At 37.8% G+C, this 26367-nt stretch overlaps 1 protein-coding gene across 6 annotated transcripts in view; it reads right to left on the bottom strand.

Annotated features, from left to right (window-relative positions):
• ADGRL2 (adhesion G protein-coupled receptor L2) overlaps positions 1-26367 on the bottom strand; it is a 623949-nt gene that overhangs the window by 394734 nt on the left and 202848 nt on the right. For 2 of the 6 annotated variants that reach the window (XM_079147432.1, XM_079147429.1), the window contains exon 1: positions 24602-24808. The exons of the other annotated variants lie outside the window; for them this stretch is intronic. The gene's annotated coding sequence lies outside the window, so the exon portion shown is untranslated. Of the gene's footprint in view, positions 1-24601; positions 24809-26367 lie in introns of those variants that run through there. 6 annotated transcript variants of the gene reach the window in all.

Raw genomic sequence — 26367 nt, 5'->3', positions numbered from 1 at the left:
TGACTGGTGAGACTAGAGAGGCAAGCTGGAGGTTCACAAATAGCACTCCCCCGATATTTGTTTTGGATGCTGACAAAGTCATTTGTGACATGATCACAGCCGGAATCCCTAAAGGTGTGGCTGAAAAGAAAGTGTCTACATGGACCAGTCATTATGACAAACACCAAGTGCCTCTCACAGAGGACAAAAACAGAGGGGATGTTCTCATTACTAGTTAATCCAGGGAAAAGCATAGCATGGGTGAAGAATCCCAGTGTCATCTGTTTCTGAACCTGTCTGCTGTCATCATCAGATAATTAGAAGGGAGGTGAAATCTGGTCAGTAGAAGAATATCTTCCACAGTATCCAAACTTGTTTGGATTTTTGCTAGGTGACCTATAGATGAATATAACCCATCTCTTATAAACTACCTAACCAAAATTGCTTCGGTTATTTGCATTTTGCAAATTAAGCATCATCTGAAAGTATATATCCCCTTGCAAGCAGCTTTTGCTTCTCTCCACCTTTCCTGGCTCTAAAAATGTTTCCCCAATACGAGCTAGGTACTGAACTTTGAAGAAGAGTCCACTGTAATAACAGTAAAGTTTAATGATGCATAACTTTGAAAGACTGACAAATTCCCAGCCAAAGTATTGATTCTTGCAGAATTTATGAAGCACATGCTGTATTCTGTGTCATTATGGTCCATTTTTGGCTGAAAGAATCATGTAAAATAGATTTTTAAATGAGTGGTAATAGCCAGACATAAAGAAGGTATTGATGTGTGTCATGAAGGGTGAAATAGCATGCCAGATTAAGGCATATAACAAATCAAAAACAACAGTACCCTCTACCACTACAAATGTAAATTTGCATTTCCTTTTAATCACCCCTTCTATTTACCATTTTGCACATTTACAATTTGCTTTCTATAGACCTCTTCTGAAGAGCATTAAAGATGTGTAAAATTTTTGCATAGTTTCAAATACTGCTTTGGAAGATGCTAACAGTTCAGAAACTGATTGCTTAAATTTGGCAAAGTAATTTACTTTTTTTTTTCCTTGTAACTCGCTCTTATATGTAAATGATGGCCCTTGAAAATAATGCAAAACACTTAAAATTTAATCTTTATTACTTGCATATAAATGGCATATATAGTGGATCAAGATTTAGTGTTTAATAGTTGATATCAAATTAGTTATCAATTTAACAATTTTTTAATAAAATGAAATTTAATTTTTTTCAAAACATTAAAAATTTATTTATTTTTTTCTTTTACAATTTTAAGCTAAATTCTTTTCTGTCCCCAAATGATCTCATGGAAGCTGCATCTATATCACCTCGTTGAAAAAAAGTATGAAATTTATTCCTCTGGTTCTCTGCCACCCGTTTTTGCCTTGTTCATCTAAATGCCTGTTATGAATTAGTTTCTCAAGAAACAATTGAAATGTAAGTCTTCCCCCCCTCCAGTTGACATTTGTTTTGACACCCTGGGGAAAACAAGTGGCTTTCAAAAATAGTAATTTAAACTTTGATTTTATGCTTCACTTTGGAATACATGTTTATTAAATGCATATCTCACTGACAGAGTGATCAATACAGATTGTGTAGTACATTATGAGGAAACCATGTCTGAGATTATTAGAAAAATTAAATGCCTTTGGTTTTGCTTACTTGAGCAATATGTGAAAATTAACAGTTTAAATCCTTTCATGCATCTGAGCAGACATGGCTTTAGTCAGAACACGTGGTGGTGTTACTGGGTGTCTTTTTTTTTTTTTTTTCCTTACTCTAAGAAAAACTGCATTTGCCTTATCCGACTAGTATTCACATAGTAAACATCAAATTAACTGAAATCCTAATTTTAAACACAAACCCTTATAGAAAGAGAGCCACGCTGAGATGGGAGATGGAGGGGGAGGAAATTGATTGAGTGGCAGCAGCTTTCTTTAACAAAAGCAGAGCTGTGTTTCCATCACATTCCAGAAACCGTTTTAGAGCTAGGAAGAGAGGTCACCCAGGTCTAACTGTGCTGAGTACCTATGGATCCCAGGCACAAATACATCTTCCACATACCCAGAAACCCCATGAGAATCACCTCAATCCTTCTTGGAACAGCTGCTTTTCAACAATTCAAGAGTTTATCAGTCTAATAAAAAAAGTAAATTGGCAGGAAGAAAAAGGCTGAGACTCTCAACAGACTCTTCTTGGGCCTAGTGGAGCCTGAAGAACTCTTCAAGGTCTTAGTCAACAGTGAACAGAGAAGTCTAAACTAGCACACTTGTCTATACCACAAACAAGCTGCTGGGAGACTGGAGAGAGATCAGTCTTCACACAGACATTTTTCCCAGGGTAAATGCAGGCAAATTCAAATAAGATAGGCCAATTCCAGGACATATTAAAGCTCAGGGACCAGGAAAGTGAGTCCCTACCTCCAGTACGGTATTGAACAAGCAACATACACAAGCACTGCAATCAGAACACATTTCAGCTCAGGGTATTTATTTTTTGTTCGTTTTTCAAAAGGACTTTCTTTTTTTTTTTTTTTTTTCCTTTTTAAAACAGCTTTTAGTTTAATTGATATGCTAGAAGAACTGATACTTGATTTTTTTAAAAGAAAGCACCTTTATTAAATCATTCATATCTTTTTTTTTTTTTTTTTTTTTTGCAGTGTGGGAGATTGAACTCAGGGCCTTGTGCATGCTTGGCAAATACGCTACCACTTATTCATATCTCTAATATCTCTAGCCCAAGAATCAGTATTTTACAAACCTATGTATCTCAGAAGTTGGTTAGTTTTTCTTTTCTTTTTTTTTGTACCAGAGATTGAACCCAGGGTTGCTTAACCACTGAGCCACATCCCCAGCCCTTTCTACATTTTATTTTATTTTTATTTATTGATTTATTTTGGGGGTACCGGAGATTGCACTCAGGAGTACTTGACCACTGAGCCAAATCCCCAGACGTATTTTGTATTTTATTTAGAGAAAGGGTCTCACTGAATTCCTTTGCACCTTGCTGTTGCTGAGGCTGGCTTTGAACTCACGATCCTCCTGCCTCAGCCTCCTAAGCCACTGGGATTACAGGTGTGCACCACCACTCCTGGATTCAGAAATATTTTTTGAAGTAGTCATATTCAAAGATATTTGAAATTATGGACTATGAATTTATACTTCAGTCTTAATTTCCTGTGTTTTATTTTTGTCCAAATCAGACCCAGCATTTGTTAGACACTATAGGCAGACTATACACATATGATGTGTACATAAGTGCACATAATTGTAGCATTTTGTTCTGACAAACAAGTTTTACTAAAATGGAAGATTTAATAGATAAAATGCAGAAATATGTCAATGTAATAGCATATTAGATTTTGCAAATGAGCTATTCCTAAAGTAACACGAACTGCTTTGCTTTTATATTTCTACAATCGTTCTCTCATTTGACAACTAACATTCAGAATCTATCTTTGATCTTGGAGGACTCCTACAAATCAAAGTATAATAAATCCTTATAGTTAATGACTCAAAATGACACTCAGACGAAAGATGTCTTCCGACAGAGTCCTTGGCCTGTTGGATATGCCGACCTTCCACAAGACTTGATGGCAGAGCTAGCCATGGGCAGACATGGGGGAAAAGCAAACTTGTGTTCAGGGTTTTCAACTCTGCTCTATGCCCCATTTCCCACCAAGTGTCAGGGATTCACAAATTTTAGTTGTCATTTATTGAGAATTGATATGTGCTGCATGTAGTTACGTGTGTTATTTCTGATCTTTACATCAACTTGCAGGATCATTATTTTATCCCTATTGCACAGAAAGTGAGGCTCAATGAGTCCAAATATGCTTTCTAAGGGGCAGAGCTGGGTTTCAACCTTGAGTCTGACTTCAAAGCCCCCCCCCCCGCCCCCCCCCAAGCCCATGACATCACTATGTCTCACAAAGCCTGAGGCTTCACTGTAGAGTTCACACCCAAACTTGTTCTTCCTGTTTTGACTCTTTCCAGATTCCCCTCCTGGATCTTTGACTTAGGACACTAATCTGAATATAGGCCATATTGAATGAATGGTTTATTTGTTTGTTTGTCAGTTTCGGTGTGTGTGTGTTGGGGGGGGTGGATAGAAAACGAACATGGTCCTACTTCTATTAACTTTTATTATTGGAGTTCTATTTACTTTTTGGAAATGATACTTTCACCCTGAGGAGTTGTAACAGGATAAATTTCAAGCAGCCTGGCATATTGTTGATCAAGCAGACAACACGACTGCCAATTTGGCCTGCTGTTAAGATTAGCCATTTGTGTTGTGAAAACTCCTGTTAGCTTCTTGGAGATACAAAGCATGTGAGAAGAAATTGTCTTTATTTTGCTTTGTGAATATTTGCCACTTGATTTTTCACTTTACAACATAAACTGACATCTCTTGGGCTTGTAACAGAATTTTTCCATTATGAGAAAGTCCCCCAAAACACACTTGGTTGGGAGAGTAGTCCGCTGATGTGTTGAAAATCACTAGAAATCAATTTCCATTAAAGACTCAGCTCTAAAATTTACTATGTGACTTAGGGCAAGCCACTTAACCTCTCTAAACCTTCCAATATAAAATGACCATCATAAGGATCAAATGAGATCTAATTCTTACAAAAAGGCTTTACAAATTGTTAAGAATTACCCAAATATAAGGTCTTTTCTGGGCATCATTTTAAATCCAATTCATTCCTTCCCAAGATGCAACCTCTAAATCTATGGCATTGACATGCATATTCCATATGTAATCTATTTTTTTGACCCTGCCCTGAAAAGGGAGAACTAATACTTCTTGGATTCTCCCTGTAATTTACCTCTGCTCTGCCGATAATCAATATATCATGAAAAAAAAAAAAAATATATCATGAGATCCAAACATTTTCTCCTTGAGTTTCCAAATCCTGACTAAATGGCAGGTCCTCAAGTTATTAGGTAGTGAGGGTTCATCAATCAAATTCTTACAAAAAACCTGCTCTTTTTGGAATTTTTTTCCCCACTTCAATCAGTTAGTAGTTTATCCTTAATAATCACTGATTACTATTGTCTAGGCTGTCTACTTGAGGCAGAGGCAGGAAGAAACAACCAGAGAGGAATGATAAATGAAGATATCTCTCTATTTCTTTCTTTCCATCTGCGCTCAGGTGGGGTAATATGTACCTCTCAAACTCATTAATCTGATTTTTTTTTTCTCTCTCTAAAAAGTACCTTGGTGCCCCCTGCAGGTTACATGAGTTTCTCCTCCCACAATCTTGTTCATGTATTTTTTTTCTTAACCCTCTCCTGAAGCTGTTGATGCCTGAGTGTTTCTCAATGCAACTGGATTCCAGAAGATTGCTCATTTGTGGTATTCTCTGAAGTGTTCTTATCTAATGAGAATGTTTGAAGAAAATCACTCTAATGTGGTGATTTGAATCTTGTTTGCAATTTGAGGGTAAGAATTGATCCCACACATTTAGCTTAACAGTAACTATGAGACCATTGGCAGATGATTAGCTATGGAAGACATTTACAGGTGAGAAATCTGAAACCTAAAAAGACCAACTCATTTTGTAAAGATTCTAAAACCACTTATTTATTGAGAATTGAGGTAGGTGCAGGACCAGAATTCAGGTTTCCCAACACCAACTCAAACATTCTTTCCTTTACCTTGTTTTGAATAGTTTCTTTTCCATATTTTCAAAAGCTTCTGTTTTGTTCTCCAGTTATATATTGTAAAAACCCAATCCTAATAAAAGCTACTAATGTCATCCATTTGGCTTCAGTAGGTAACTGACGAATTAGGTCTTCTAGTGTGTCAAAAGGATCTGCCTAGTGATACTGATCTAATTTGTAACCACATCCTGGTGCCTTTGCAAATGTTTCAGAGGTCAAAGGTATAATTCAGTGAGAACTAGAAAGCACCATAAACATGGGAGAGGGCTCATTTCTTGATTGACTTGAAAGTTGCCTAAAGCAAACACACAACCTCATAATGAGCCTTGAGCTGGAAAGGAAGAAATTGTGGGGGTTTTCTAGGTTTTATGATCTGGAAATTCCTTAACACTTTTTGAACCTTTCATTTTCTGAAATGTCATTCATTCATCCCCAAAATTATTAATTGACTTTATCAACCCTGACTTTATCTTGCTTATTCCAAAACGCAGAATGTCCACGGACTCAAATCCCTTTTTCATCCAAGAATTTGGAGTTCATGAAAATCTCTTTTGAAACTACTTAGAGATTTGGAGCATGATTTTGAAGGAACCCACATGGCATTTTTATCTAAATCCCTGGGGAAAAATTAACATCCTGAGATACAACTATGTCCCACAGATCAAAATTAAGGGCAAAAATATCTAGCTATAATTTCTGAGAGGCTGAACTTAAGATGTTTTGAAACAAGTGGCAAGTCCTTGCAGCATAAATCTGTTTGTTCTGTTTAGAATTTCCTCCTGCTACATGATTTAACAGACTTTAATTGAGATTTTACTCACTATTTTACTTGTTTCAAGTCTTTCATACCCACACTCTCCCATTTACAATTTGTGCATAAAAAAATACCTTAGCCTGATTTCCAAATGGCCAAATAGTTTGATGTAATTTCTACTTGAATTGGTGCTAGAGCAGCATTTCAACTCTCAGTTATGACCCTTCTATAGGTCATGAAATCAATTTAGCTGATTTTGACCACCATTAAAAAGAAAAAAAGGAAAGAAAGAGTGCAAGTTTTGTTATGTGAAACTCCTCAGTTATGTGTGTATTTAGAACGTGACATAAATTGAATTTCTCAAATGAGTTGTAGTCAAACTGAAAAACACTATTTAGACTGTAGTGGATAAGACAAAGAACACCTTACTGCTGTGTAAACCATTCTGCGCCTTGGTTTTCTTTGTGTGTGATAACTTTCAAAATAGGTTTGTTGTAAGGATTAAGTAAAAATAAAATAAGTTTGTTTACAACAATAAAAAAAATAAAATAAAATAAGTTGCTGCATGCTATCTGATATAGTTCTAACTAACCTAATATTGTTATTTTAGTGGGAGTTATAATGAGAATTATTTGAAATCATTTGAAAAAATAGATCAAAGTACTGACACTTATCCCTTAAATCAAGTTCCCTCTTTGCAAACTTCCACCTCTTAAGCATATAGCCCCTGGGAAGGAGAAGCTGGGCATTCCCAAGATTAGAACAAAGATGCCATTGATCAGTTTTGAATCTCAAAAGCTAGCTCCTTTGACTTCTTTTCCAAGACAATAGTCATGAAATTTGGGTTATAAGAAAGAAAAGGATTTTCTAAATTCCTTTATTTCTTCTTTAACTATTGAGAAGCTGGCCAGACAAACAATACTGGAGAGGCATAAAAGAGAAGCAAATGCAGGGAAAGTTGGGAAATTCCTCTCAGTTCCCACTGGTGTCTGGGTGGAAGACAGAGGTAGGCAAGCTCCCATTTCTCTTCACCAACTCCTGGTGGAGAGGGTGGTTGAATGGGAGAGAAGTGTAGAGACGTTCTGGAGGAAAAGAGGGGAGTGTTGAAGGGGAAGATCCTTCTGCCTCTCCAAGTTATCTCCCTAAAAATCTTCTGTTTAAATAGGGGAACTGTTGCACCAAAATTCAGTTACTTATTTATTTATTTTAAAGAAGGGTCTGAATCGATGTCCCTTGGAGTCTTGCTTAATCTCCTATATGGGGTGTTAGCTATCCAGAAGTCTTCAGTGATCTGTGGAGTGAAGGATCTGACTGGAAGTTGAAGGATGTGCCTGGCAACTTTGCCATTGGAGGTCATCTAAAGGGAACAAAGACATTCTCTGTAGAAAGAGGTCTAGTTGGGATTTTCAGTCATGTGTTAGGGAATACATTATGGTCAACAATGGAAAATAGGGGCCAGGCACTGTCAAAGTTTGGTGAACAAAGTGAGTGAATCTCACTTCAAGGCAGACTCTAGAACAAGTCACTCCTGAGATTTATCGGCTCTGGGTGTAGGCCATACCAGGCCAGAAAGCTAGGTCATCTCATGACCTCCAGCACTCTGTCTCCCCTAAGATCTGTAATAAGAATTTAGCCTCTTTACTTTTGCCTATAAATGCCCATTGGGTGGCTAAAAGCAGGATTAAGGACTTGGCATCTGCCTCCATTTTGCTTCCATATTCTTTGCTCTCAATCACCTTGGATTCTAGGAACAAGGCCTGATCTGATAAACATCTTGTGATGAGTTGAAGTTACCTTCCAGGCAAGAGCAACTTTCTTATCAGGGATAAGGCAGCCTGACCAATCCTGAGATAATGATGGATAGAACACAGCAGATCAAGATCACCAGCTTTGGCAGCTACGCAATCCCTCCGGCCAGGCCGACCCCCCCCCCCCCCCCCCCCGCCCCACTACCACTGCTTCCATTTTTCTGTCTATAAAACCTCAAAGCTATTGTTAGCCCCTAAAGACAGAGCTAAGGACACGGGTCTCCTTGTCTTCCTGGTGCAGCTACACTGATTCAAGTTTCTTTCATGTTTTTCACCATTTCCTTTTCTATTTGGTTTTTGGGACAAGTGGCCAGACTTGATTTGTTGGATCCCCAGAGTCACAGAGTCAGTCCTCTGACCTAACACTCTGGTAAGAATTACAAATGTCTTGCTCATCCACACAAGTACAGGTGGTGGGGGTGGGTAGAGGGGAGTGGGAGGGGGGAATAAACCTGATAAGCTTTTTTCTGACTCATCAAAGCAGAAAATAAGTTGCATAAAATAAGAATGAATCAGTAATTTAACTGAAATAACTTGTGTGCTACTTGGTGGGTGTAGGGTTGTGAAGAAAAGCTCCATCAGTTAAAAAGAAATAGACTCCATGTCTTTGTATACCTGAGCAAGGCATGACTACATTTATGTTACTTATAATTTATTATTATGCCATGTCTATGGGAATTAAACCTTCCTAAGTCTTTATTTGCCTCAGTCTTCATTCATATCATGTATTATTTTGAGTAATAACCTTTTGTTTTATTTTTTACTGGGGATTGAACCCAGGGGCACTTTACTACTGAGCTATGTTCCTAGCCTGTTTTTTATTTTGAATTCTGAGAGGGGTCTCACCAAATTGCTGAGGCTGACCTCGAACCTGAAATCCTCCTGCCTCAGCCTCTGGAGTCACTGGATTTACAAAAATGTGCCACCTGCCCAATATGAGTAATTACTCATTAGATACAAATTAGCAACAATGTAATTTAAAAGTTTCTACCTACGATTCTCGGTATTGAGCCAATCCTAAATGATTGTTCAAAAAGGAAAAAAGTGGGGAAAGACAGTCTCTGGTTTTGCCAGGTCATGTGCACCCCATAGTGCTGGGCACGAAAAGAATGGTAAAATTTTAAAGTTCGCAGGGAATTTTTCTGCTGGGCTAATCACAAATCAAGTTCAACTAGAATTTTTACATCTTAAACTTTAGAGGTTTTTGCCTTCCCCACAACTATCACGCAGGTTGCACAGGTGATATTGGTGGATGAATATAAGTGGTTAAAATGAAACAAGAAAAGGTGTAGGAAGAGGGATCTACTATTTTTATGGGTACTGATCTGGGCAGAGCTATTTTCGCTTGCAAACAGTGGTAAGAGAAAAAGGCCGTCACAGGCATGCCCAAAGCAAGGAGGCCAGGGGGCCCACTGACTGTCTGAGTTGACCCACCATCATGCAGGCATGGTGAGAGTCCAGTCCGTGTCCTGATGGCTCTTCCCTTAGCACAAAGGACAGGATGGAGAGAATTTTTGTTGTTGTTGTTTGTTTGTTTTGGTACCAGGGATTGAACCCAGGAGCTTTAACCACTGAACTACACCCCCAACCCTTTTTATATTTTTTTATTTTGAGACAGGGTCTTGCTAAGTTGCTTAGGTCCTCACTACATTGCTAAGTCTGACTTTGAATTTGCAATCCTCCTGCTTCAGCCTCTGGAGCTGCTGGGATTATAGGTGTACACTACCATGCCTGGTGAGAATTGGTTTTTATTGATAGTGGGGTTTGGGACTTCTTACTCCAATTAAATAAAACTGGCCTCTCTCCAGGTCCAGCATCACCATTTATTAGCTACATGAATTTGGGCAAATTACTTAATCTTCCTAACCTTAGTCTCCTGTCATGTGAAATGGGTTCACAACTACCGCTTGTCATCAGACAGGTTTGAAATTCAAACATTTCCTGTAAAGCGTAGATCTCAATATCTGAAACTTAGAAATTCATTAGAAGTCAGTTATATTATTTTATCTTCATGGGCAATTTGAATTCTGTTACTGAGACGATGTTGGGTAAAATGTTTGCTTTTTGAAACTCAATTTCCTCATGTGGAAAGTGGGACTGGGCCTAGGGATGTAACTGAGTGGTGTATTGTTTGCCTACAATACTCTGAGTTAATTCCCACCCACAGGAAAAATAAGTGAGCCTAACTTGCATTATGTGAGATCCTTTTTTTTTTTTTTTAATTACTTAATTTTTTTTTTTTATTTTTACAGACTGCATTTTGATTTATTGTACTCTAATAGGATACATCTTTTCTATGGTTGTGCACAATGTAGATATGAGATTCTTTAGAGATTATAAGAAATTCATGTCAAACTCTTCTCTTTCTTCTCTTCCTCTTATCTTCTGGTCAATATGACCAAGAAGGCCAGAAAGATGTTAGAGGAGAAGGAACCAGGGATGTATTTTGTCATGTGTCTTTGTGGCATATCCAGCCTCTTGGAGAAGAGCAAGACTGAGACCAGAGCAGGTGACCAGAGAAAAAGCATGAGAATCTGATAGAGTCAGACACCATGGCATGCCTGTGATCCTAGCTACTGAAGAGGCTGAGGCAGAGGAGTCGGAAGTTCAAGTCCAGCCTGGCAATTTAGTGAGGCCCTGTCTTTAAAAAAAAAAAAAAAAAAGACAAGATTTAACTCAGTGATGGAGAATTTGCCTAGCATGCCTGAGGCCCTGGGTTTGATTCCCAGCACTGTTAAAAAAAAAAAAAAAAAAAAGCTAGAAAGAAATAGAGCATCAGAGCATCGTATGATCATGTGAAGTGAAATAAAGAGTGAGTGCAGAATTAGAAATGAGAATCCTGCTGACCTCCAGGCCATTTGATACATCACTGTCAGAGTTACCTTACTAAGAATTGTGATCTTGCTTTAAAAAATGCAGTGGCTTACCATTGCTTCCCACAGAAAGTCTAATTGCATCAAAGGCCACCTCTGATAGGGTTTTGGCCTCCTCTCCAGGATTATTGGCAGTTGTCCCCCATGTGTGCCCTTCCTAGTGGGGAAGGAGGGAAAGAAATTAATAAGGAAGTTATTATTGAAATAGAGTTGGCAGGGCCTAGGCAACTTGGCAAAAAATTAATTTCAGGTGGAGGAAGGAGGAAGGAGAGTGATGAAATTTGAGAAAGAGAAGTCACAGATGACAGTAAGCTCTTTCTTTTTACCAGATAGTAAATTAATTCTGGCGGCAGTGAGTTCAAAAAAAATGCAAGCATCCCCTGATCTGTCTGCTGTCAATTCTAACAACTGATGAAAACATGCATCATAAATATTATAGGAGGAAAAAGGAAACATTGTTCATATGACACATTTTTATTTTAAAAACATATATGGAAAGTTTCCACTTTTTTCTTCATTCAATAAATAATGTTTGAGAACCTAATGCCTGCTTGGCACTGTTTTAAAACTGGAGACATATCAGAATAAAATAATATATGGCTTGCTTTCTAGCTAAAAGCGGCAGAAAACAAACATTAAATTGCTTAATTCTGCAGCATGTAGAGGATACATGCAATAGTTATAAGGTATAGAGGGAAAAGGGGAATCAGGATTGCCATCTGAGTAAGGTAAAGGCTGGCATTTGAAACAGGTTGGTTGGGGAGTCAGGTGTGGTGGTGCATGCCTATAATCCTAGTGACTCAGGAGGTTGAGGCAGGAGGACCTGCAAATTTGAGGCCAACCTCAGCAATTTAGCAAGACCCTCAGCAACTCCGCAAGACCCTGTATCAAAATAAAAAAATAATAAAGGACTGGGGATATAGGTCAGTAGTAAATCCCAGGTTGAATCCCCAGGACAATAAAAGAGAGAGAGAGGGAGGGGGGGGGGGGGGAGAGAGAGAGAGAGAGAGAGAGAGAAAGGAAGGAAGGAAGGAAAAGCAAGGGAACAGTTTGGTTGTTGAGAGTAGTTCACTGAGAAGGCATTTGAGCGAATGACTTGAAGGAAGGGGAGGAGGGAGGGAGCCCTGAGCCTCCTGAGGAAGACTGTCCCATACAGGGAGAAGAGCTGGTGTAAACATTCTCTGATGGAAGCATTCCTGATGTATGCAGAACTCTCAAGAGGCCTGTGAAGTTGAAACCTAGCAAGCAAAAGGGGATGAGTTCAGAAGCCCTGGGGAGAGAGGCGGCAGAAGGGAGGGCTCCCAGGACACTGAGGAATTCTGCATTTGTTCTGAGAGAAACAGAGGCCATCATCGGGTTCCTTGTAGATTCTTAAAGATATCGCTGACTGCATCTTGAAACCATATGGGGTTGAGGCCAGAAGTGGGGAGGTGAATTGAATTGAGGTGGCAATTGCAGGAAACCAGTGAAAAATGCTGCTGATTCCAGGTAGGGTGGCAGCCGAGGAACAGGTGAGAAGTGGTCAGAAATAAATGTGCATTTTCAATAGGAAAACAGAAAAAATAAAGTAATATATTGTTGGTCCATTCAGGCTGCTATGGAAAAATACTACAAAGTGGTAGCTGACAAATGAAGATCTACTTCTCACCCTCCTGGAGGCTGGGCGGTCCAGGATGGAGGGCTGAATAGTCACTGTCTGGTGAGGGCTGCTTCTTCCCAGGTGGTTTTCTCCTTGCATCTGCATAGGAGTAGGAGGTGAACAAGCTTTCTTGGACCTCTTCTATAAGGACACTAATTCCATTTGTGAGGGTTTCAACATAAGATTTTCTTTTCTTTTCTTTTCTTTTTTTTTGGTACCAGGGATTGAACCCACGGACGGTTAACCATGGAGCCACATCCCCAGCCCTTTTTAATATTTTATTTAGGCACAGGGTCTCAGTGAGGTGCTGAGGGCTTCCCTAAGTTGCTGAGACTGGCTTTGAACTCAAGATTCTCCTGGAATCACAGGTGTGTACCACTGTGCCCGGCTTAACATTAGAATATTGAGGGGACACAAATATTCAGACTATAGCATGTGCGTTCCATAGCTCTGTGGTCACAAGAACTGGAGGAATACAGCCCTAGTCACTGTACCCCCTTTCTTTCCTTGTGTGTGTGTGTGTGTGTGTGTGTGTGTGTGTGTGTGTGTGATTTAACCCAGAGCCTCATGGTACTAGGCAAGCACTCTACCATTGAACCACACCCCCAGCTCTTATATCCTCTTTCTTGAAGGTCAAAATAAATATTAGCATAGTATTAAGGCTTTGTGACAACCACAAAACCAAAAACAAAATGAGAAATCTTCAATGGTTTTCAATCCAGCATATTCAAAACCAGTTAGATAACATAAACTGCTGTTGATAGACATCTATTAAGATCTCAAACCAACAAAAGCTGCATCACTACTCAAGAGGCTGAGTTAGAAGAGTTGCCAGATCAAGGCCAGGCTGCGCAACTGAGTGAGAATCTGTCTCAAAATAAAAAGTAATAAGGGCTGGGGATGTAGCTCAGTGGTAGAACACATGTCAAGCATGTTCAAAACCCTAGGTTCAATTCCTAGTACAGGAAAAAATAATTCAATCTCTCTAACTCCTTCTCTATCCCTCTGCAAAGAAAAGATTTCCAAATACACCAGTTTTCCATGGAACAGTGTAAGAGTTGTTGAATTAGAGAAATATGATTTTTATAACCAGTGTTATTTGCTGAGAAATAACTATTATAAAATCTGAATAATTCTTTGCTAAGTTATGAATATTCTTTATGTATTTCTATTGAGCTTTGGGGTATTGTTATGTGGCTATTAACGAGGCATTCAATTGCAATAATGTCATGATTCTATTTATTGAATTGATAATCAAAATATTAGGCCACTGTATTCTTGAATTTTATGCTTCTTCCAAGGGTGGAAATGCTATCCAAGTGTTATTGACCCTACTACTCTGAAAATGTCTTGCAAATTAAGGCCTAAATGCTTAAATTATATCCTTACCCTTGCACGGGTTTGAAAAGTTGGTTCTAGATGAGAACACCCTTTTATCCTCCACTGCAGCAGTGCGAGGCGGCTGTAACCGTGCCTCGCCTAACAGCGAAAGAATGTTCAGAAGCATGCCCAGTTAATTGAAACTACAGGGGGCATTTAAGTAGGCAAAGTGTTATTACTCAGTTTAAAATGTGTCCAGGATATCAGAATTACCATACCCTGCTCTTGCAAAAGGCACTCCAGGAATGGTAGTGGCCGCAAATGCTAGGCCCCTGGCTTATCTGACTTGTGCTCAAGGGACTCAGAAGGCTACACACATGACCAGCCTGGAAAACTGGGGCTGCCATTAGGAATGCATAAGCCTGATGGCTTCCAAACCTGTGGAATGGGGTGAGAATCCTCAGCCATGGCATGAGGCTGTTACAAGGTATTCTTCAAAGTCAATCATTTTTCAAAAAATCCCTTTAAAGGGTCATTTAAATAGCAAAAGTACAGTTCCTTTCATTTAGGACCTGAAAGTGTGAGGTAAGTTACTAATGATTTATTCTAAGATATCATTTTGAAAAGTTATTACTAAGAGTGCACTGATTAATTTTTAAATGAGATCATTTGCTACATTTGATCTTTTCTTATTTGAACTTAAATCGGTTTATTATAATTTCTGGAAAGCAAATAGTCTATATTTGTCATCTGCCAGTTTGTCTCTACTTAGAATGAAGTGTTTGCAAAAGTGGGTGTGTGAAGAGGCCAGAGTTCAAGATTTCTGTAGGAAGGTGTAAGTGAGATCTTGGAATATACTGGTAAAGTCTAAATTGAGTGTTCTTTTAATCTTCCCACTACCAGCTGCAATCTGGTACCTAGCCCGCATCCAAGACCTGACCTAAATAAGGAAAAATTTGACACGTGGAAGAGAAACAAATACCTATTTGGACACTGGTTGCTTTGTGGTTATTGGGACAGAAAAATCAGGCTATAAATACAATCTAATAAGAATTAGCCATAATGCAACACAAAAATAATATCATCAGATTTCTATACATTCTCTTACTAACCCAAAGAAATACATGACCTTTTATAAGGGGCCAAAAAGGCCCTATGAGATTATCCGTATGGGGCAGAGACAACATGTCACTCTTCTCTACACTTCCATGGTGGGTAAGGCCTAATGGTGTGATTGTTCATTGACTGTATATAACTTTAAGTATATGATTCAATTTTTAAAATTGCACTTTATACAGGTACAGATATTTCCAGAGTTATAATGGGGTCACTTGTGTTCCTAATAAACCCATCATAAAGTTAAAAAAAAAAAATTCCTAAGTTGGACTGTCATAAGTTGGCAACTGTCATCTGTACTTTTTTGTCCTTAATTGTCACTCCTTTTCTTCAGTTGCCACCACTTTTCTCTTCATTACTCTTCACTGTCTATTTGTTTTCTTCCGATAAAAGCAAAAGTAATGTTAGACTAAAAATGTATTCCCATAATTCCTTCTCTTTGAAACGCTTCAATGTTTTCCTCTTTTCATGAGAACAAAATCTGAGTACATCCAAATTTCTTACCAGGGTACTGGTATCTGTTTGATTTGGACTTTGTTTAGTTCTTCACCTTCTTCGTGTGTTCTTAGCACCTTTGTATAGGCTCTTCCTTGAGCCTGGAACATCCTGGAATTTTCTTGGTATTCCCTTGATTTGTATGAACAGTTTATTTTTTTCCAAAAGTCTGTCTTGCCTTTTCTGATCATCCTATCTAAGGCTGGTCACCTCTGTTAGTCTCTTGTTAAGACACGCATGTGTTTTTTTCACAGCACTTGCTGTAAACTGTGATTATTTTCTCTGTATTTGTCTTTATTCCCTATGAGAAAAGAGACTATGACAATTTTGCTTGAGATCAGATCTCCAGTGCATAATCAAATGGCTGTCATGCAGTAAGTATTCAATACATATTTCTTTAAAAGAATTATGGTAGCTGGGCCTGGTGGCTCAAGCCTGCAAACCCAGCAACTGGGGAGACAGAGGCAGGAGGATTGCAATTTCAAAGCCTGTCTCAACAACTTAGTGAGATCCTGTCTCAAAATGATAAATAAAAAGGACTCGGGATATAACAGGAACCCCACCCTCTGGGTTCAATCCCTAGTTCTGCAAGGAAAAAAACAATTAAGGCAAAGACCTTAAAAAAATATTTTTAAATAGGTTTTAAGACTTGGTGAGGTCAAAAGATATCCTGGGTATTATGGTATACTCTGGAAATGGGAAATTTGAAGTAACCCCTTTAACTTCAATTCCACTTTTCTTACATTACAGATGGAGAAACAGAATTATAGAAACTGAATGACCCTCTGTGGATATTGAAGCTAGTTAAGGGTACCGTCAGAATTAGAATTCCTACTCTGGAGTTCACTTCACTATGCTACTTGTTTGGTTAAACAGTGCCTACTAGATTAGAGTCACCTACAATCTGTAGTTTTAGAATCTCAAAAATAAAACACTAAGTTCTGAGTAAAGGCATGTAACAACTTGTACAGTTTGGGGGATTGCCTTTAAAAGGAAGCACTAGGCCTTTTTCCCTTTTCATGGATGACTACAACTAGAGCAGTCCTATTGGGACTGTGAAATGAAATCACATGTACTGAAAATGCAGGGTAAAAAGAAAGAAGTGAGCCAGGTGCAAAGACACACATCTGTAATCCCAGCTACTGGGAGGCTGAGGCAGGAAGATTCCAAGTTCAAGGCCAACCTGACCCAGCCTTAAAATAAAATTAATGAAAAGACCTGGGAATGCAGCTTAGTGGTAGAATGCTAGCCTAGCTTGTGTCAAACCCTGGAATCAATCTCTAGTACCACAAGAAAGAAAAAAAAAAAAAAAAGAAGGGCGGAGAGAAGGAGAAGAAAACTAGCATTAAAAAAACAAAAACAAAAACAAAAAAATACACATTTTCTGTACAACTAATTAGAACAAATAAAAAAATTAAAAACAACAACAACAACAACTGGAGAATAGAAAAAATAGGTCCACACCACACCTAGTATGCTCCTAGTAAAGATAAAATACTTCTGTTTTGTGTTTTGGTACTCAGGGGCTATATCTCCCTAGCCTTTTTACTTTTTATTCTAAAACACTATCTTGACAAGTTGCTGAGGGTCTTGCTGAGATGTTGAGGCTGGCCTCAAACTTGTGATCCTCCCACCTCATCCTACTGATGAACTGGAATTCCAGGCCTGTGCCACTGTGCCTGATGATAAAATACTTGTCATTAGAAATGGTGATTCTGTACATTCTAGTTCACAATTTTAAAAAAGCATGGATGCATGTGTTTTTGGCATAAGCATGATGCTTTTTTCTAATTATATACATATATAAACATATATATGTATATATATATATAAATATACATAGTCATGCCAACTTCCCAAATATACACGATGAATACACATATTCCATAAATTTAAAAATAGTAATTTGAAAATAGAATAAAAACACATTTTAGGATTTGAAATATTTTATGTGTTTAACAAATATTCCTAAAAAATAAATGAGTTTTTTGTATTTAAAATACACAGTGATTTTGTGTGTGTGTGTGTGTGTGTATGTGCAATTACCCTAAACTTATACAATATCAGTCAACAGGAAAGCTTATTATTTTCATGTAATGACAGTTAAAAAAATTGTGCTGTGATTTAAAGATAAAATATATTTATGCAATGCCTGCCTTACTGCCTTGCACACAGTAGGCTTTTATTAAGGGCTACACAAATGTCAAAGGATTGTATTCCTGAACGATGCACAATTGCATGGGCTTGCATTTTATCATATACTGTGTATATAGAATAGACCAATTAAAACAGCTCAACAAAAGAGCTCAAAGAATTCTGTCTGTAAGTGTGATCGTGTGCATTAAAAAAACGCAACCAAAGGAAAATAAACAAATGAAGAAACAACAAACAAGAAGAAAAATCTGGGATCGTGGAAACCAAGTGACTCCTAAGAGTCAGAGCAGAGTCTGTGGTGAAAACAGAAGTTGTGGATGCTGATTCCCCATTTCAGGGCTTTGTTTTAGCTGACCACACTTCCTCTCTCCGTAGAGAAAATCAATGCAAAATGAAATTATCTGTACTCATCTCTAGTAAATAAATAGCAGAAATCTTTCTTGTTCAAGATGTCAATGTGAAACGATTGTTCACATGAAGAATCTGGTTTGTTTTTCTGGACAGCTCTTCAATTTTCCATTTTGCTAATTGTTAAAAAAAAAAAGTAAAATATTTTCATAACGTGAGCAAACAACAAGTGCAGAGGCTAAAGGCAAAATTACAAAATTATTTAGAGGAAATTTTACTCAAATGTATATTAGCCATATTATTCGGGAACAACAAATGTTTGCATGTTTATTCAAATCTGTAATTTAAAAAGGAAATTGAAAGTAATTAAAAATGTAAGGGAGATGAGCAGCAAAGATAGCAATTTTCAGGTGGATGCCTATATTTAGCAGCTAAACGTATCACCCTTAAATTGCACTTCTGAGATTTATGTGCTTACATCTGTGCACATATTCAATCTGTGTAAATATGACTCTATTTACAATGTCTGAATGTGCAGTTAGGAAATTTTTCAAATTATGTCTGAAAGTACACTCGGAATGTCATGATAACACTGTTACTTGTTGAAATGTTAGGCTTGTTCTGGGTATTATATACCTTGCCTCTCTAATTTATCTTCAGATTTCAAACCTACTTTGCAGGAACTGTATCTAATTCAGTGTTCTTGGCACCATCAGGCACACTGCTTGTACCAAATAATGGTTTATCACATGGAGTGCCTTCAAGTAAACAGTACACAATTTCATTTGCCAAAATCCTGCCATCCATTTACGTGCTGCTTTCAAAAATACACAAACCCAAGTAAATCACGTAAGCATGGTGCACTGTACACTTTTTGTCTGCTGAACCCTCTTCTCCATTTTTATTCTTCTAGAGTTACTTTTCTTCACACTTCTTCTCTTTCCTGATTTTTAGATGAAATCACTTTTTATACATTTTGAATATTTTGAAAAGATAAGTTTTCAATCTTAGAGAAAAGGCTGGAAAAAAAGAAAAAAGGGAAAAGAACGCGTACTCGTGCACACACTTGAAGGGTCACATCGCTGCCGAGCAATACCCGAAGATAGAGGCATTCAACTATGGAATGGTTAACAACAGATCTTTAATTTTAAAGAAAGCTGGAAAACCAAAGAGATATTTTAAAAATTTTTAAATCATTCTTACATCTCTTTTGTTGCTTCTTTTCAGTTCTTTCAAAGAAACTTGACAGCTCCGGGAAAACAAAACCCTTCAACATTTCTTGAAGCTTAGAGTCTCAGTCCTCAGAAAAGAACCCTTTCTGCATTGTACACACTTAAAGCAGACTTAGGACGAAAGTACTGAACAACAGCTCAGTAGCAGTTATTTCAAGTCATATAAGATTCATCCAGAGATGCCAAAAAGCTTAGAACCGGCAAGCTCTGATTGTGGATTAAGAAAAGAGGGGAAAAAGAGGGAGAAAGTACTTAAATCTATGCTCTTGTCATTGAAACAAAAATCACAATATTCACTCAGTATTTGAATTAATAAAGAATCTTTAAAAATAACTTGCATTTGATTCTGTAACCTTTGAAAATACTTTAAAGAACAGTGGCATTATTCTGCTCTTACCAACTGCTGAATATTCTCAGGCATAAACCATGCAAAGCATCTTTAAGATGGGATGTGATTCCCAGAATCACAGATTTATGGAAAGGTCAGTGAGAGGTAGGAAGAAACTGACTAGTGCAGAGTCAGAAGCCTTGAAGCATTTGCCTCCAGCTCTAATTAAGTCTATTTGGATAAACCGTTTAATCTCCAAGACTTGATTCTCTTATGTGAAAAATGGGAGCAGTATTATTTGTTCTGTCTTTGCTTAAAGTTGTGTAGATCCAATGAGAAATGTGAAAGCACTTTGATTCTGGTAAAGCATGCTGACAGATAAAAGGTATTGTCTTCTAATACAGCTCATAATCAGCAGATAAGGAAAATGAAGTCCATTATGATTAGGTGATGCACATATTTTAATAGACAGGAGGACTTGAATTCTGGAGTAGGAGGCTCTGTAACCAGATTTTCCTCACATTTTCAGGGTGGGACTTCCTCTGGAGAATCCATGGTCTGAAAGTGGCTCAAGTATTCCCCTTCCTTTCTTTATTTATGTCATGCTTTTCTTTTAAGTCAGAAAGAAGTCAAAACCCATAGGAATGAGCAAAGACATTCTGCCCCCTGATTCTGCAATGCCTGAAACAAGGGTCCCCATCTAGTGTTCCTTAGAGTCCTAGTGTGAGGTTGGCAGTGAGAGGATGGGGTTGGATATAGGATTAATTCCAGAAGAAAGAACACTAGGCTCTGTAATAGAATAAATCACCTAGTTTACACACATTTTTATTTCTATGTTTGCAATGTCTATAGCTGCTACTAAGATTGTTCAGATAGAATTCATCAAAGTGCATTCTGGAATTCAGAGTAGATTTGGATGTTTTACTTTCCTTAAATTTAAAGGACACTATGCTGGGCATGGTAGGGCATACCTGTAATCCCTGTGACTCAGGAGGCTGAGGCAGGAGGACCTCACATTAGATGCCAACCTGGGCAATACAACCAGAGACCCTGTCTCAGAATAACAAACAAAAAGGGTTGGGAATATAGCTCAGCGGTAGATAGTCTCTGGATTCGATATCCAGAACCACCAAAAAAATTCTATTTAAATAAAAATAAAATTAAAGAATAAAGTATCACTAGTAGGGAAAGAAGCTCTTGTATTCTAGAAGAATGAAGGCAGAAAATGTGAGCTGAAGTTCCTGTGACTGAATGATAAAACAAGTAGGCGAATCGGGAGACAAATTCAGGGGGATTTATTTAAGAGCAAATGCGTGTGAGAGCCCACTTTTCTTTATAGTATGATTGCCAATAATAAATTATCAATCTCTAGTGGGTGATTGTTGCAATACAAATTTTGGTCTTTTATTCATTGGTTTTTAAGACTTTTTTTGTTGTTCCCCAGATGGTAAAAAATGACCACTAAATTATTTTATGAATTTGATTTTTAGTTAACTTGAAACATTTCTTGCAATAACTTGGTGATGTGATAATGTCCACAGTCTATATTATCACTCATAAAAATGTAGCACTTGCATTTATTTAGATTCATCCTCACTGCTTATTAAGAGTTTTAAAACTAAGGGACTGGAGATATATCTCAGTTCGTAGAGTGCTTGCCTCATGTGCACAACACACACACATACACAGTTTAGAAATTAAAAAAAGAAAGAAAATTTGTGTTGCAAACATGGTTCTTAACTCTTACAAATCCAGGATTTCTCCTAGCAGAATCACTTGAAAAGTAAAGGAAAAGTTGTAATAATTTTATATATTAGACTTCTGATGAGTTATAACAAAATATCAATTATACATAATATTTTAAATGTGGAAAATGAGTATAAGAATTATTGGATTAGTTAGTAAGAATAACAGAAGTGCTATTTATTGAACTCTTACTCACATTTAAGCTTATAATAACCCTGAGGTCTGGTTATTAATATTCGATTTTATTGGTGAGGAAACTAGAGGTCAGAGAAATTAAATAGTAGGCCAAAGTCACAAGGATAGGAAATTACATAAATTGAATCCAAACTCAGTTTTAACTCAAAGTCTAAAATACAAACTTCAATTGTCTGGGATAAAGAACAGGCAAGAGGAGAATTCAAATAGTTTTCTTGTACCAGGTGAAGCTAATGTATACAACAAGAGGTTCAATGCTAGGTCCAGATTTTGTGGGGAGTGAAGCTTATAAAAATTTGAGAAATTTTTGAGAAAATAGATTTAGGAACCCAGACAAGTGAGAGATTCATTGGCCTCCCTGAGAAGTTCATCTTGGAGTTGCTTTCAAGAAAATAACTGACAACCCAGGTCCTCCATTGTGGACATGACTCTAGCCCTAGCCCCAAACCAAGGCAGCCTCAGGCAATTGTGACAGGCATCAAGGCAGGAGTGCTCACGTGCTCCCCCGCCACTTAGTTTTATAATTGTTGTTGCTGTTTCATTTTGAAAGAATAAAGCAAAGTTCCTACCGTAACAGGGATTCATTTAGACGTGAGTTCCCAGCAGTAAATGTCATTGCTCTGACTTGAGACTCAACAAGCTTTAGGATGTGAAGCTTGGTTTTCTTCTTAAAACGAATACATCTTTTATTCAACACCCTAATTTATTGCCTGTCTACTGTGTACTAAGCATGTGGCTAGTTTCTACATTATAACAGAGAAAATGAGATAATTCTTTTCCTAATAAAAATTCTAATTCTTGGAATTTCAGTTAGATCATCTCTTTTCGAAGAGAGAGGCAAAAAAACTTGGTATAGTCCATGACTTTCTATCATCACATATTCAATGAGGATGTTGATTTTTCCTGTGAAATGTCTTCTGGTGAATTCCTAATTCTCCTTTTGTACTACTGCAGGTTCTTTTCTCCTCAAACCTGAATTAGTATATTTTCTCCTCAAACCTGAGTTATTAGAATACCTTCTTTAATGTTTCTTTTTTCAACCAATATTGCACGGTAGGTAATAGATAAGTGTGCTAGCTACACATCTCTCTCACCTCTCTCTCTCTCTCTCTCTCTCTCTCTCTCTCTCTCTCTCTCTCTCTCTCATTACTTGGGCTTGGACCGAGGTGTGCGCTACACTGAACTACATCCCCAGTCCTTTTCATTTGTTATTTTGAGACAGGGTTTCCCTAAATAGCACAGGCTGGCCTCAAACTTGCAATCTTCTTGCCTCAGCCTCCCAAGTCGCTGAAATTAGAGACATATGCCCCTGTGCTTGGAAACACATCTTTCTAAACTCTATTCTTTTTTTCCCTTAGTCTATCCATTATACTAACAATCAAATCCTTTTCACATCTCTTGGATCCTTTAGAGATTTTTTTTCCCCTCCAGAGTAATGACACTGAACATAATGAAGCCTAGTATGCTGAAGACCTCAGGAATGTTTTTGAGTCATGCCATTCTGAGAAAAGGCAGCTTGAATTGATCTGAAATATGACTCATGTCTTGAAGGAAGGCGTCCTGAGCCTGTGCTGGTTTGAGGATAAAACTGAAGACTCGAAAGTGTGGGAAGAGGATGCGTTCATTCTGAACTGGACCTGCTACTAGGAAGGCTGACTCATGTTTAACACTGATTGATCCCAGTGCATGCTGAATGACAGACAACCCTGTTCTTGGTGTTCAGCCCTGTTGCCATTGTCTGGCTTGGATTTACACCTTTGGCGTCTTCTTTCCATCACTTACCCCTGATTGTCTTAATGCTCTTGAGCATGTTATATTCATTCCTACCTGTGCAGTTGCTTATGCTATTTCTCTTGTAAGCCACATTTTTCTCCTGCTCTAAAGCAAAATTTATGATACCACATGTTTTGTCCCTCAATAATATTTAGCTCTATATCCTCTATTAACTACTGCCATGCATTAGTCGTGTATGATGTAGTGGTGAAAATGTGAGCTTAGGGTGAGAGTGCTAGGATTTTATTCCTGAGTCTACTATTTACTGGCTTTATTATACTGGGCAAGTTAATTTACTACTGTAAGACTCAGTGTCTGTGTAAGTAAATTGAGGATAAATTGTAGTACTTGCCTCATAAAGTTGTGAAGATTAAATAAAACAGTCTGCTTAATGACTCTGGTAATTCTATGTGCTCTTAATACACAGTGCTCTTAATAGTCTTAATATTCATCTTCATCAGCATCTTGCGAATATCATGTCATTGACACTTCCTCTCTACAGATGGTCCCTGACTTACAATGGTTCAGCTTAAAATTTTTCAACTTCACACTGGTCAAAAGCATACCCATAAAGCCATTCAGCTTTTTAACTTTGGTACAATATTTAAAAAAATTACATGAGATATTCAACACTTTATTATAAAATAGTCTTGATGTTAGACGCTTTTGCCCGACCATGGGATAATAAGCATTCCGAGCACATTTGAGGTAGGTTAGGCTAAGTCAAAATGTTCAGCATGTGGATGTTGTGTATTTTCCATAGCACCTAGTATAGACTGGACTGAAAATAAGCATTCAATGATACCTAACTGCACCCAATGTATATCAAATGATTCATTGCAACAAATAGCACAATTGTTCTCAGAAGAGTGCGACGAGGCTTATCTGAAATATATTCTTGCCACTGTGCATTTCTAGTACTAATTCTGTTCTCAAAGTCACCAAATGCTCTGGATTCTCCTTTAGGAGTTCTCCCCAGTCTGATCCTGTATCCACTGCCCTTCACCTCTCCACTGCAGGGACAGCTGCTTTGTCGCAGTGACCTCCCCTTGCAGTGCGCAGCTCACACTGACTTCTCAGATTCTACCCTCCCACCACTGCCAGGTTGACTCCCTAAAACAGCATTTTTCATCCTGTCTTCCCTCCACTGCTCATTTACTTACCTAATAAAGTCGGCACTTCTAGCTTAGATTTTAAGGCTCTTCATAAATCTCTTTTCACCTTTCCTCACAACATTCAGATTTTACTTTTGGCTCCATGTGCTCTTAGTTCTAGTCTGGAAATCGTATTCATTGTCTTTTCAAAACGCTCTCCTCATTTCCTCTCCAGGGTTTGGCTGCAGCTATTTTTCCTACTTATCATATCCTTTCCTGTTCCTCGCATTACTACAAATCCTGCCTATCCTTCAAGATACAGTTTGAATTCTATTTTATGCATAAGGTTTTCCTTCTACATCAGCCAACAAGGAACCTCTCGTTCACTTAAGTCCTATAACAGAGGTTTATTGGGTGCTTACTCTATACCAGGTGATATGTGAGGTGTCCAAATTACCAATATGAAAAAGGGTCAGTTTCTAAAGAACCTCGGTTACACCTTTCTAATTTCTATAGCATTCATTGGATCACTCATTTTGGCACCAGTTGCATATTGCTGATCTTTTACTTTGTTTTCCCATCCCTCACATTTTTAGTTGATGCATTATAGTTGTACATTATGACAGGATGTAGTGTTATATATTTGTATATGCACACAATATAACAATATAATAATTTGGCCAATATTACTTTCCAGCTCTTCCCTGCTCCCTCCTTACCTCCCACCTCCTGGTCACTCTCCTTTACTGATCTCCCTTTGATTTTCATGAGATCTTTTCCCATCTTTCGTTCCCTTTTTCCTTCTAGTTTTTGCATAGGAGAAAGAATGTAAGATCCTTGACCCTTTAAGTTTGGCTTATGTTGCTTAATATAACGGTCTCTTGCTCCATCTATTTTCCTGCAAATTGCATAATTTAATTTTTCTTTATGACTGATTAAAGCTCCAGTGCATATATACCATAGTTCCTTCTTATCTGTTTATCCACTGATGGATACTGAGGCTGGTTTTGCAGTTTGGTGATTGTGAATTGTGCTGCTGTAAACAGGGGTATACATGTATCTCTGTCATATGATGACTTTAATTCTTTAGGATAAATACCGAGGAGTGGTATAGTTGGGTCATATGATGGTTCCATGCCAAATCTTTTGAGGAATTTCCATACTTATTTCCACAGTTGTTGTACAGATTTACAGTCCCACCAATAATGTAAAAGTGTTCCTTTTTCTCCTCCTCCTCTTCAGCATTTATCTTTATTTTTTTTTATATTCTTGATGACTATCATTTTAACTGGGGTGAGATGTAATCTCAGTGTAGTTTTGATTTGCATTTCCCTAATTGCTCATGATATTGAACATTTTCTCATGTATTGTTAAGCATTTATTTATTTATTTTTAATTAAAATTATTTTTGGTACCAGGGCTTGAACTCAGGGGCACTCAACCACTGCACCACACATCCCCAGCCCTATTTTGTATTTTATTTAGAGACAGGGTCTCACTGAGTTGCTTAGCGCCTCACTTTTTGTGGAGGCTGGCTTTGAACTCTAGATCCTGATGCCACAGCCTCCTGAGCCGCTGGGATCACAGATGTGTGACACCGCAGTGGCTGTTGACCATTTGTATTTTTTCTTTTTAGGAGCATCTGTTTAATTCATTTGCCCATTTATTGTGTTATTTGATTGATAATATTTAATTAATTTGTTAATTTGGTTATTTAATTTTTGCCATAATGTTTTAAAAAAAATTTTAGATGTTGATAGACCTTTATTTTATTCATTTATTTATATGTGGTGCTGAGAATTGAACCCAGTGCCTCACACATGCTAGGCAAGCAC

Source organism: Sciurus vulgaris (assembly GCF_902686455.1).
Source record: "Sciurus vulgaris genome assembly, chromosome: 1".
In the NCBI taxonomy this organism is placed as follows: Eukaryota; Metazoa; Chordata; class Mammalia; order Rodentia; family Sciuridae; genus Sciurus; species Sciurus vulgaris.
This window is presented reverse-complemented; position numbering and strand designations above follow the sequence as displayed.